Genomic DNA, 12,637 nt, shown 5'->3' with positions numbered 1-12,637 from the left:
GCCCAGAGCCACCTGTTGGCCCATAGAGCATCTGCAGTGACAAAGAACAAAGGCCCCAAGATCAGACTACCAGAGTCAACTCCCAGCCTTAGCACTTATTGACTCTGTAACTTTAGGGAAATCACTTACCCTCTCCATACTTCTGGTTCCTCATTTATCATATGGAGAAAATAATAGTAATAATAATCATCTCTACTTCATAGGTTGTTGTGAGGATTACATTAGCTACATTAAATTTATACATATAAAGTACATAGAGTGGAGACAGGCACATAGTAACGATACATAAACTTTAACCATGATTATTATAGTTGCAAGTTCTCTTAGGGAAGGGGCAGGTAGTTGGAGAGGGCAGCCTCAGCTTGGATGTGTAGTATTGCCAGTGCCATCCCAGCTTCTTTCTCTGGGAAATGTTGGGGCCCCAAGTGCACAGTAATATCAGTTATGCATGTAGCACACTTATATAGTTGTTCTTCAGTTACTATCCCTATCTTCAAGACACCACATTTATCTGTATGTTCCTAAAACCAGCACTTGTGTGATTTGTTCACACCGCTCCCAATAGTGATGATGGGAGTTTCTCCCTGACTAACAAGGTATTAGTCAGATTTTATTAAATGTGTTATATAAGCTTGTAGTAGGTGAAAGCAGCAAAGAAGATCTTCTTGCTGGATCATAATTATATTGTCCACTCGAGCCTCAGAAATTGCTCTTCATGTCCATTCCGTATCTTGCCGATCCAGGCAGTTAAGAGTAAATGGATACAAGGAAGTGACCAGGTCCTTTAGAAGCCAGTGCAAGATTTGACAAAGCTGCTGATAGTGTTGCAATGTAAACATTTCTAACAACAGGTCAGAGATTTTAAATTGAGGAGTTTGGGCTCAAGGTGAAAATATCACTGCAGTTACTCTGAATTCTTTTTTGAATATTATTTTTAATTGACAAATTATTATCATATGTATGTATGGAGTATAAGGTGATGATTTGATACATGCATGCAATGTGGAATGATTAAATCAAGCTAATTGACATATCCATCACCTCACTTACTTACTATTTTTTTGTATTGGAAATTTGAAATTTACTCTTTTAATCATTTTGAAATATACAATACATTATTATTGACTGCAGTCACTCTGCTTGTGCAGTAGATCTCAAAACTTATCTCTCTTATCTAATTGAAGCTTTGTCACTTTGACCAACAACTTCCTTTCCTCCCTCACCCCAACCTACTCCCAGCCTGTGGTAATATTCAGAATTATTGAGGAATAAGATGATCCATATGAAAAAAATTCTGGAAAAATTGAGTTTGCAACATTAGGTGCACAACCTAATTGTTATAACCATTTAGGAGAAGAAGATAGGCAGGCAATTGATAAAGACATTAGGCTTCAAGGCATGGGTTCAAGGCATAAATACCTCTTAGTTGTGTGGTCATATTGGGTTCATATTGCCTAAGACATAGTGTCCTCATTTTGAAATTATGAGTTGAATTTAAAATATCTACTTCATAAGGAAGCTATAAGAATAGATGCTTGAAGTGGTGCATAGCATGCAATATCACTTACATAGCAGAACATTGGCCACACACTAAATGTCCAATAGTAAGTGAATGGTTGAATAAATTACGTTATAGCTATGTGATGTTCATTAGGTAACAAACCAATCCACCACTGATGAACAAGTGATTACAGTCAGCTGATATCTAAAACTATGAGGAAGTCTTAATTTTGTTGAATGGAAATAATAATTATAATAATTATTATTTATATAGTGCCTATATGCCAGGCCCTATTAAAGTCTTGTACATGTTACTCATTAAATCCTTACAACAACCCGAAGAGAGACCTACTGCTGTCAACCGCATTTACCACATGAGGCCACCATGGAAAAGTAAAATTAGGAAACATGTTCAGCTAGTTAAATGGCCAGGCCAGAGTCAAGGTAAAGGAATTGGGGGATTTATGTGCAGTTAAGAAGTAAGGAGAATGAAAGATGGCTCTTCCAGATCTCATCAAGTTTTGTGATTTTCTAGACAAATGCAGAAAGACTTGGTTATGTCACAGATCAATAAAACACACCATTATTACATTGTTGGCATAATAGCAGCTGGCCTGTAATACAAATGGGAACTGTCATACTCAGAGTGGAAAGCCCTTCCAGTATCCAGATTGGCAACAGATGATTCTGCACACCCAATATCCAATTGCAGACTGTTTTCTGCCTGCCTGCTCTGCACTGCCTGCCTTTATTGAGCACAAACTGTGACGTACTGAAGGAATCCAAGATAAATTTGTAAAACATCATGTCAGGCCCTTTCTAGTCCCAGTATCCCCTGGTGATCCAAGGTTGGGGTCTAAAAAATAGAACAGAAGAGAGAAGAGGAAGCAGGCACTAACTTGCCACAGATACACGTAGAGTGAAGGAGGTATTTTTGTTTAAAAGACAGACAGCTGAGAAACAGTTATTTGATCCCTGCTGCTTGAGGGACAGTAGGGAAAGAAAGGTATTTTTGTGATCGCTCTTCAGCGTTCCCTATGCGGCTTGGTTCACACAGTCACAACAAAAACCCACGCTCTAATAATACATTGCAACCAACCACAGATATGTTGCAGGCATTATGCACAGTAGTAACTAACATTCAGTTTCTTTTGATTACTTCCAGGCCTGTGACATTTAGATTGCTGCACATTTCTTCCAACCTCAGAGCATTCAGAGTCAACAGCATACATCTAATAATCATGTGCTGACATAGAAACTGTAAGGACTTTGTGCCGTTCATCTGACTTTTACCACACTAAGGGTAACAGAGAGAATGAGCACCATATCAGGAGTCCAAAGACATGAGTTTTGGACTAAACTCACCAACTAGCTGTGGTCTTGAGCATGCCACTTAATCTCCATGAGGCTTCTGGTTCTCTTTTGTGAAATGAGGAGAGAGTTTTGGATCTCCAGGTCTCCTTCAACTCCAGTACTCCGTACTAAGTCATCAGTGAGTTCTGGCTAATAATAGTTTCAAAAGGGAATACTGCCCATTACATTCCACCAAGTAAAATCTGAGAGCAGAAAGACCAAAGAAGTGGACATCCCAGATACTTTCAACATTTACCCATCAACGGGGGTTGGCTCCAATAGTTCTGAAAGTAATCCATGCATAACATTTTTGAAAGGGGAAGTAAAAATGTCATCTTGCATTTGAACATTTTAAATGTCAAATCCTCTGCATTGTTAGTATTTATAAAGTTATCTCTATGGCATTATCACTGTCAAAGTAATCAATCGTGGATTTATTGAAAAATATAAACATGAATTTTTTTTTTTCAGAAAGTAGTATTTATTTTCTTTTTTTTTCCCCATTTATTTATTTTATTGCATTTTAGGTTTTGGGGTACATGTGAAGAACATGCAAGATTGTTGCATAGGTACACACGTGGCGGTGTGATTTGCTGCCTTCCTCCCCTTCACCTATATCTGGCATCTCTCCCCTTGCTATCTCTCCCCAGCTCCCCACCCCCCACCGTCCCTCCCCTATTTCCCCCCAACTGACCCCAGACACAGGGAGGGGAGCACTACACATGAATGTTTTTTATCTCACCTAAGTATTCTCTGTACTAAATTTTATTCTATTATAGCATACTTGACAATTAGTGATTTGTAGGCTTGGTTAGCACATGCATACTTTTTAAGCAAATTAATGTAATGTGAGAGAACAGTTTTCACTGTTTCCCTCTATTGGTATTTTTTTTGTGGGTGCCCTTCACTGTTAACTACTACACCGAGCTACACAAACCAACTATCACAAATGGCCTGTTTGCCAAATGCCTGCTTCCCTAATAAGGAGGCAACGTGTTACTGACACCCTTATGTGTAGAAAGTCTCACATAGAGACTTATGAAATGCATATCTGGATTCCTATATTTTTTTCACTAAAGTCTAACACATTCATGTACTCAAATCTTAGGAAAGGAAATGTATGTGGTAGCTTGAGCCTGCTGTCCATACAGGCTCAATGTGTCTTCTGTGAAAGACCAATATCATCCCAGCGGACCTGACCTAGTTGAACATAAATACACCATTGAGGAGCTACTGGCTTCAGAATTAATAAAATGTATAAATAAATAGGATGGCCTTGTGAAGAGGCTAAACTTGAAGTGCCTATTAATTTTTTAAAAAGCAAAACAGCAGCTTGTAGCTGCTCTACTGATGCAATGATCTGTGAACTGAAATTGTTTGATAGAAAGCAGTCAGATTTTTTATATTATTCATATTTTACAAGATTTATAAATGTGTTTAACCTAGAATGGGATCATAATGCAGAGCCTTATGTTTTTCATAAGATACTGATCCAGCCTAGAGGCATCCCAGTAATTTGGCATTTTCGCTTTTTATTCATAAGGCCTCTGAGTATGTGTGAATGTGTTTGTAAATATATCTCAATTTCAGTTTTTGTTATTCAGAGAATATACATTAGTCCTTCTAACTAGTCCCAGAAACACAACCCAGTGTGTGTCTGAATTGATCACTATTTTAAAATCTAGAGAGCTGGGCGGTCTCTGTGCTCTTGGGCCTGCAGATGAAGTTCATTAAAGAATCAATCACCAGTGACAGCAACCATCCAAGCCCTCACGCCATTTGATAACATTATCCAGAAAAGGAATACTTTTCAGTTCTTGCTCACCTAGGCAGAATTTTGAGAAGTAGTCATAAAAGATGAGACTGAGAGTTATAATTGGGTCTTTGGTATAGACAAATAGTACTGTGTCTTTTGAGTTTTTATTTTAAATTCCCCTAAAAGGTCACTGAATACAAAGACAGTCTCTGAGTTGATTGAAGGGAAAGCCACAAGGCTGTTATATGCAGCTCTGTCCATGCCTATTTGTATTTCACACTGTCTTTTGTCACCCAACAACAAACAGACAAAATAGAATTCGATCTCAGGATTTCTTTACTGTCTTTTAAAGATTTTCTTCAAGGACTTATTTCCAACCAACTTTGAAAAATAGTTCTAATTTTTAAAAGAAGAAACAAAGGACTGTCCACATTTGGTTTATTTTATGATATCTTTTCTGCATTCACAGTAGCAAATGTTAGAAATACATTTCAAGCTGCAATTCACCTGGATAAATGTCAACATGAGACCATATGGTAGCTTTTCAGCTTCCTATCCTGGAAAGTGCTTTGGACATGGCAGCCATTGCTACACTCATGCTGAAGCAACTAACTGCCTAGTTGATTGTTCTTATGTAATGTAGATTGGGTCATGGCTCCAATGTGAACCAATCTCAGTACCACATTGCGTGTTTAGGTTATTTTCTGGGTGACTAATTAGATCTCAACCTTGTATCTCCATTTTGGATTCCAGATGGTCCGAATGGACACCATGATGCTGCTCCCAAATAATAGAAGGGTTTCAGGCCCTCTGACACTAAGAGAGGACAGGACGTACACCTGACAGCCTGCATGTGAATCCTAGGTTTGCCGTTTGGTTGCTGTGCAAATCAACCTCTTAGGAAATAATATTTTCATCTGTAAATGTGGAAAGAATAGTGTCTACCACAAAGGGTAAAAATTGAAATTGTTGTGTAGAAGGTAGTTGGCTGTTCACATTTTACAAGATTAGAAAATGTATTTAACCCAAAGTGAGATTATAATGCAGAGCCTTATATTTTTTAAGAGTGTGATATAACCTAAAAACTGATAATTAGGGCCACTTTACATATGGTTATGTGAATTAAAAAATTAATTTTTGTAATATAATTAGAACAGTGCCTGGCACATAGGAAGCATTTTGTTAGTTATCATTAATATAAATTCAGATATATGTTTATCACAGTCAAGAAACCGCTTAAGAAGCTATAATTGAGAAAATAAATGTAACACAAATTTTTAAAGCTGTTTAAAGTTTCACCTTACTTGCTAGACATGATACTATTCACCTTTTATCCATTATCTTATTAAAGATGACATGATGCCTTGGGGAACATGAATTTTTCTCTCTTAAAAAGAAATTAAACAATAGGTAATGAGGGAGCAGATATTTTCTATTTTTACGTGTAGATCAAATATCCACTAACACAAGTTACATTTTGTTTCTTAATTAAATATCAGACTTTATGCCATCATGCTGCATACCTTTCAACATTTTAAAAGTCTTTTCTCATTTAGGAATTCATTTTTTATTTACCAGTTTTGAGATGTAGATAAGACAAGGGATGTTATTATTTTCAATTCACAAGTGAGGACATTAAAGTTTTGGGAAACAAGGGAAGTGACCATCCAGCGTCATAAAACAAGTTCATGGTCCAGGATCACAGCCATGATCCGGCCCCTCCCCCTCCACTGTGCTGAGCTGTGGACTCATCTGCTTCATACACATCTGCTGAACAGTTATTTCCAAGCACTGAATAGAAACCACCAGCCTCGCATGTTTTCCAAAGCTATTGATTGTTCCCCTACTCTTCGTTCATCTTGTGGATAATAAATCTATCCATTTAAAGACAAGAAGAATTCAGTGTTCAGCTATGGTCTGCTACACACATGTCCACTTTCCTTACATTTTCTTTCAACAGAACACAGTAAAATCTATTGTACAGCTCACCGGCGTGATACCGCTTTGATAGACACTGAGTGACCTAATATACACACTCCAGTGTACTCTAATCTGTGGTCTCCCAGCTCCCACTCGGCAGGAATTCTGAGATGTTGATGGAACCCCATGATTTAACAGAGCAGCCGGGCTGCCCTTTCACCCCTCACACTGGTTCTGACAGCTGCCTGCCATGTGTAGAGAAAACCTCACAGGCTGAAACCCTGTCACAGAGTAAAGGTCCTTGAATAAACATACAAGCATGATCATGCTACTACTCTAAAATTGAATTGTTTTTTTAAACTGAATTTACAGTAGGGACATTTTACAGCTGAAGATCTAAAGCACCCCAAAGTGGGCCAAGTACCCTCTCCCTTTAAAAATAAAACAAAATAATACACACAGTAAGGCTGGTCTTGTTCACACTTATTTGAGTTACCAGGTTTTCCTCAAGTGGATTAAGCCAATTTACCAATGCCCAGGTTTTTCTACTCTGAAACAGTAACAAGCCTACCAGAAATGATGTGCAGCATTTTCCTGGCTTAGTTAGGAAACTCGATTTGTGTTTAAGCTGTCGATTTAATCCACACTGCCTTTTTACTTTTATCAGGATATTCTTCAGGTAGAAAAGAATGGAAGGAGGCTTTAGGCATAACTACTGTCCTAAATATAAAGTTGGTTAAAAAAAAAAAATCCCTACTCGGCCCAAATAGCATTGTGCTTTATAATTCATTCTTTTCACATACAGTACCCTGCGTTATCATGGCTAATGTTTTCCTGCTGAGCTGCCATCATCTTTTGTCAAGCTGTCAGGGTATTAAATTGATGTACCTTCCACATTTGGATAGAGGTCATTATCCTGTTGCCTGGTTGCATTGCCTCTGCTGAGCAGGTTAACTGCTTGAGGTCTTTTATCTCGATAAATGTTTCACCAGCACTTTTGCTCTGTGATGACACGAGCTGTTCCTTAGAGGTCAAATAGTGATGCTATGATAAGTTGTTCCCTGCGTGTTCACAGATATGGAAAGGACTGGAGTCCAAACTTCGTAACAGTCCTAAAAGTAATAATAAATGCTTGTCTTAGCATATTTCTCCACAAGATATACTGGATTTGGGGACTCTTTTAAAATTACCTACATGCTAATTTTATATACTGAGAAAAATAATGCATTTTAACTATTTTGTTGTTTCAGTGTCATGAGTGATTCCACCAAATGTGTCAGAATCTACCACTTAGTTCTGATGATGGCAGAAATAAATGAATATGGGTGTGTGTAATAGACAATAAATAGTGTATATTGTTATTTGCATGGGTTTCTAATATTAAAATGACATTTAAAGACCATGATATTTGACATCTTGGTACTCCTGTCCACATAGAAAGATTATTGTTTAAGTGGAGAAATAAAAATAAATCATTTTCCTTCAGTGAAAATTGATTTGTTAATTAAAAATAATTTTGATTATCTTGTATTTAATTATTTACAATGAAGAATACCAAATAAAAAGGAAAATAATTTTAAATGATTTTGTCATAACCAAATAACTTTTATGAAAAACTTGTTTTTAAATTCTGTTTTCAATTCTTTTTTTTTTTTTTTGGAGACATAGTCTCACTGTGTCACCCAGGCTAGAGTTTAGTGGCACAAGCTCAGCTCACTGCAACCACTGCCTCCCAGGTTCAAGTGATTCTCCTTCCTCAGCCTCCTGGGTAGCTGGGACTGCAGTCGTGTGCTCAGCCAATTTTTATATTTTTTAGTAGAGATGGGGTTTTGCCATGCTGGCCAGGCTGGTCTCAAACTTCTGACCTCAGGTGATCTGCTGGTCCACCCACCTTGGCCTCCCATCAATACAATTTTTAAAACTGACTTTTCCAATTGAAGCAGACTTCATCTCCATATTCCTATGACTAGCGTTGTTATATGTACTAAAAGATGCTTTTATGAGTAAGTAGAATAAAAATTGTTCTAATCTTGGAGAAAATGCCACTTTAAACTATAGTCTCTTAAAATGTAAGCACATAAAAACACATGGAATTAACTTTCTTGACACTACATAATTTGAGGCCAAATTGCTTAAGTTTAATCTGTGACTAACTTATTTTCTAATGGAATGTGTGTTTAGTGTTTTGTTTTTTTGTTTTTTGTGAGTTTTTTTTTTTTTTTTTGAAATGGAGTCTTACTCTGTCCCCAAGCTGGTGTGCAGTGGCGCAATCTTAGCTCACTGTAACCTCCACCTCCCCGGTTTAAGCAATTCTCCTGCATCAGCCTCCCAAGTAGCTGGGACCACAGGCATGCACCATGCTCAGCTAATTTTTATATTTTTAGCAGAGACAGGGTTTCACCATATTGGCCAGACTGGTCTCGAACTCCTGACCTCAAGTGATCCACCCGCCTCAGCCTCCCAAAGTGCTGGGATTACAGGTGTGAGTCACTGTGCCAGCTCATATCTAGTGTTGTCTTTTAAAAATGGATACTGTTATATTCAACAATTGACTAGATTTTAAATTGTTGTTTTATGATTGAGGGTCAGTTGTGTGCAGTCCACAAATTTTATCATAAGACAAAATTTAAATCCTGCCTAGAGGTAGCATCTTATTATTGTGCTTGTTTTTGTGAGGTCAAATGCAGTGAGATTCATTCACTTACCCAGTAAGATCTGTTAGGAGGTTTAGAGACAAACATGAATGAGACAGAGTCCCACCTTCACTGGAAGATTCTGAGTTCTCTTTCATGTCCATTACTTAATATTGGTGTTGTTGCCCAAGCTAGAAAGCTCACTATCCTCCGTGACTTGCCCTGTCTTTCAACAAGACATTAAGTGATCGACCAGGACCTGTTAATTTGTCTCCTAAGTATTATCTTAAAATCCATTTGCTCTCCTCCACTCCCCATTGTGTTCCCACTGAGGGGCTCTATCCTTCACCTGCTTCCTAAATTGACTCCCTTCCTCGGGTAATTCCTACTCCTTACCACTGCCCGTTTTCCTCACTTCTAGAAGAGATTTATTTCCACAACTCCAAATCTAAGCAGTCACTTCCTGATTAGAAATGTTCCAGTGGGTCCCATAGGCTAGTTGGTGAAGTAAAGAATTCAGAGGCCTACATGATCTGTCCGTGATTGCTCTTTCCACCTAATCCCTAGAACCCACTCAGTGTTCCCCCCATAGAGTTGTTTGGGGTACAAAACACGCCTCACTCTCCTATTCCTCTAGACCAAGTTCCCTGCACGTGGAAATGCCCTCCTTCCTTATTCTCTTAGACTTATTTCTCTAAGAAGTCTTTTTTTCACTTCTCCAGGAAGAGGTAATTAATTGTTCTTTCTCTTTGACCTTGTATCTCACTCTTTCACTCACATCAAATTTTATTTCTATTAATTATATGTCTCCCCCATGAAATTATGAATTCCTATTAGGTATGTTTCACATCCTGTTCCCGTAGTTTTTGAACGAGGATGAGTGTACCCCTCATGCCCAAACTCTTTCTTAATTTTCATTTGTTGTTCTAAAATTCACCTGCCTGAGAACACCTGCTGCTCTTTCTTTTGTAATGGCCCTTCTTCTCCTTTATCAAAGAAAATGTCATCTGTCCCCCTCTTACTGGGTAGCATTGTCTTGAGCTGCACAAACTTCCAAATAACAAACAAAAGGTTAGATTTGCTTACTGGTGTCAAAAAAGTCTCCTCTGATCAAAGCCTCCTGTAATCAATCCAGGCTCATTCTAGTAATTAATGTTTATTCTGTTCTTCCAGGGATATGTCAGCTAAGTTGGGGAGAAGGGAAGCCATCCTCATTCACCTCATTAAGAGATACGTTCCCAGTTAAAGTTCAGTTTTGGGGTTTGAAGGCACACTCCTGTCATCCCAGCTTCTAGGGAGATTGGAGCAATGGGATCACTTGAGCCTAGGTGTTCAAGACCAACCTGGGCAAAAGAGCAAGACTGCATTTCTTTAAAAAAAAAAAAAAAAGGTTTACTTTTATTTTTAATAATTATTTTCAAATTTGTATTTTGTTAATTTGATCAATTATGTACTAATAAAATTTTAATGATGATTTAATCCAAAAGAATATCTTAAATGTTTTTAATTTTATTATCTTAGCAAATTTTAAAAAATTAAACTTATGTACATATTTATATTATTGGGTATTATAGAGTAATAAATCAAGATATTCCAGAAAAGGCGCATGCTATGTTAGAATAAAATTCTATAAGTGAAGTTCACTGGAAGTACTAAAGAAGAAAAGCATATGATGTAAAATTTCTGTTAGAAAACAATTTATTCATGTACTTTTTAAATGGAGGCTGTTATTATACACCATTGGACCCATTATAAAGAATGAAGTAAAATCTTTATTTTAAAATGTAAATACTTTTTGTAAACCAAACATTACATTTTTTGTCACTAGTTAAATTCATGATTATAAAAAATCCTATTTCAACTTCAAAATGTACAAAGGGGTACATAGCACAACATTTATGGAGTAGCCAAGCAAAAAAGAGTGAAGACTAATAAAATGATAAGTTTCCAGTTCTAGAAATCCTGACCAAATGTGTGGAGTGCTTTATACCCTGTGTCTTTTTTAGGTTTTTGTTTTGTTTGTTTATACTTTGTATTTTTATTTTTGTGTTATAGAGAAAACCAAAATTACTTTTTCCTCTCAATTATATCAAACAGTAAATATTATCCAAAGGTGAATTAGTAGCCACCCAGGACACAGGACTTCTGCAGATCTCTGTAGCTGGGCCTAAGCCAAAGGGCCTCCCTAATTGCTATGGATAGATTAGTGATGGGAGAATTTACTGGATTTCATGTAAAAGCATATGTCTCTTCTTCACAACTTGATTCCGGTCTTTGCTGCTGATCTAACATGAAAGAAGCTGAGTTGAGAAGTCAGTGTTCTTATTTTGATTTGGAATTATATAGTTGAGAAATCAATGACTGCCATTGCTGTGATTAAATGTGCAACTTTCCGTTCTTGAATTTTTTGTTGCACTTAAATACCAAGAGATCATAGACATTGGGTTAAGAATGTAATAGGATCCTTTGTAATCACAGTCTTCAAATTCCCCTTGTCAGCTGAGGTGCAGAAGCACAACCACATATTTAACAGAGATTCCCACCTTGAGTAAGCATGATCATTAATACTTACCATGAAACATGCTTTGCTAGGGATACAAAATGCATCACAAATTCACATCCCTTCTGCCTTCAAGGAGTTTCCCCTTCCTAGTTTTGAAGAAAAGTTAAATAATAATACAGTTGTTTTGTGACTATTAGTCATTAAGGTAGTATTTAATGATCATGCTAAAATATGCTCTATGCCTATCATTAACTGAAAAAGCTGGTTGTAAAACAGCTATGTATAGTACCACCCCATTTCTGTAATTAAAGTATACATATATTGCATAGAAAGAAGACTGAAAAATATCAGCAGAATGTTAACATTAGTTTTCTCCTGGTTGAGTAGGATTACGGATGAGTAGAATTTTTTTTTTTTTCTTATTTGTGACTTCTGCAATGAAGATCAGGAAAAAGCTGTTGACATCATTTTTACTTAAAATGATACAGCCTATGTATGTCAGGTGAGTAATAATGTAGATGAGGGCCTCTCCATGAGGTCAGGGAGGAGAACGCATGCCAGGGGTGTTTTGGTCAGAAATGCCTTAAAAGCTGAAGTACTTGCCTGGGATTTAGAGAAGGAGAAGGAAGAGATGAAGTCAAGGAGGCCAGAGGGACAGACATAGTGTTTTTACATTTTTTTATTATGAAAAATTTTAAACATATGCAAAAGTGGAGAGAATGAATACCCATGTACCCAGCTTCAATGATTACCAACTTCCTGCTGTTCTTTTTTCCTTTGATCTACCCCCACACTCCCCTTCCTACCCAGATTACTTCACAACAAATCCAGGACAATATTGTTTATTCTTAAATATTTTAGAATGTAGTTCTATAAATACTGTCCTTTTTAAACTTAATCACAACACCATGGTCACACTCCCCTGGCCAAAAAAAACCATTTCAGCACTTCCTTAATATCATTAAGTATTCA

General features: G+C 37.1%; 1 protein-coding gene across 8 annotated transcripts in view; it reads left to right on the top strand.

Annotated features, from left to right (window-relative positions):
- Positions 1-12,637, top strand: part of CDK14 (cyclin dependent kinase 14) — a 602,339-nt gene that overhangs the window by 559,456 nt on the left and 30,246 nt on the right. Inside the window, exon 15 of one of the 8 annotated variants that reach the window (XM_032253084.1) lies at positions 2,666-3,265. The exons of the other annotated variants lie outside the window; for them this stretch is intronic. The gene's annotated coding sequence lies outside the window, so the exon portion shown is untranslated. Of the gene's footprint in view, positions 1-2,665; positions 3,266-12,637 lie in introns of those variants that run through there. 8 annotated transcript variants of the gene reach the window in all.

The sequence above is a fragment of the Sapajus apella genome, unplaced genomic scaffold (assembly GCF_009761245.1).
Source record: "Sapajus apella isolate SASKATOON/1434 unplaced genomic scaffold, GSC_monkey_1.0 scaffold81, whole genome shotgun sequence".
In the NCBI taxonomy this organism is placed as follows: Eukaryota; Metazoa; Chordata; class Mammalia; order Primates; family Cebidae; genus Sapajus; species Sapajus apella.
The sequence above is the reverse complement of the archived record's forward strand: the minus strand, read 5'-3'. Positions and strand labels throughout refer to the sequence as shown.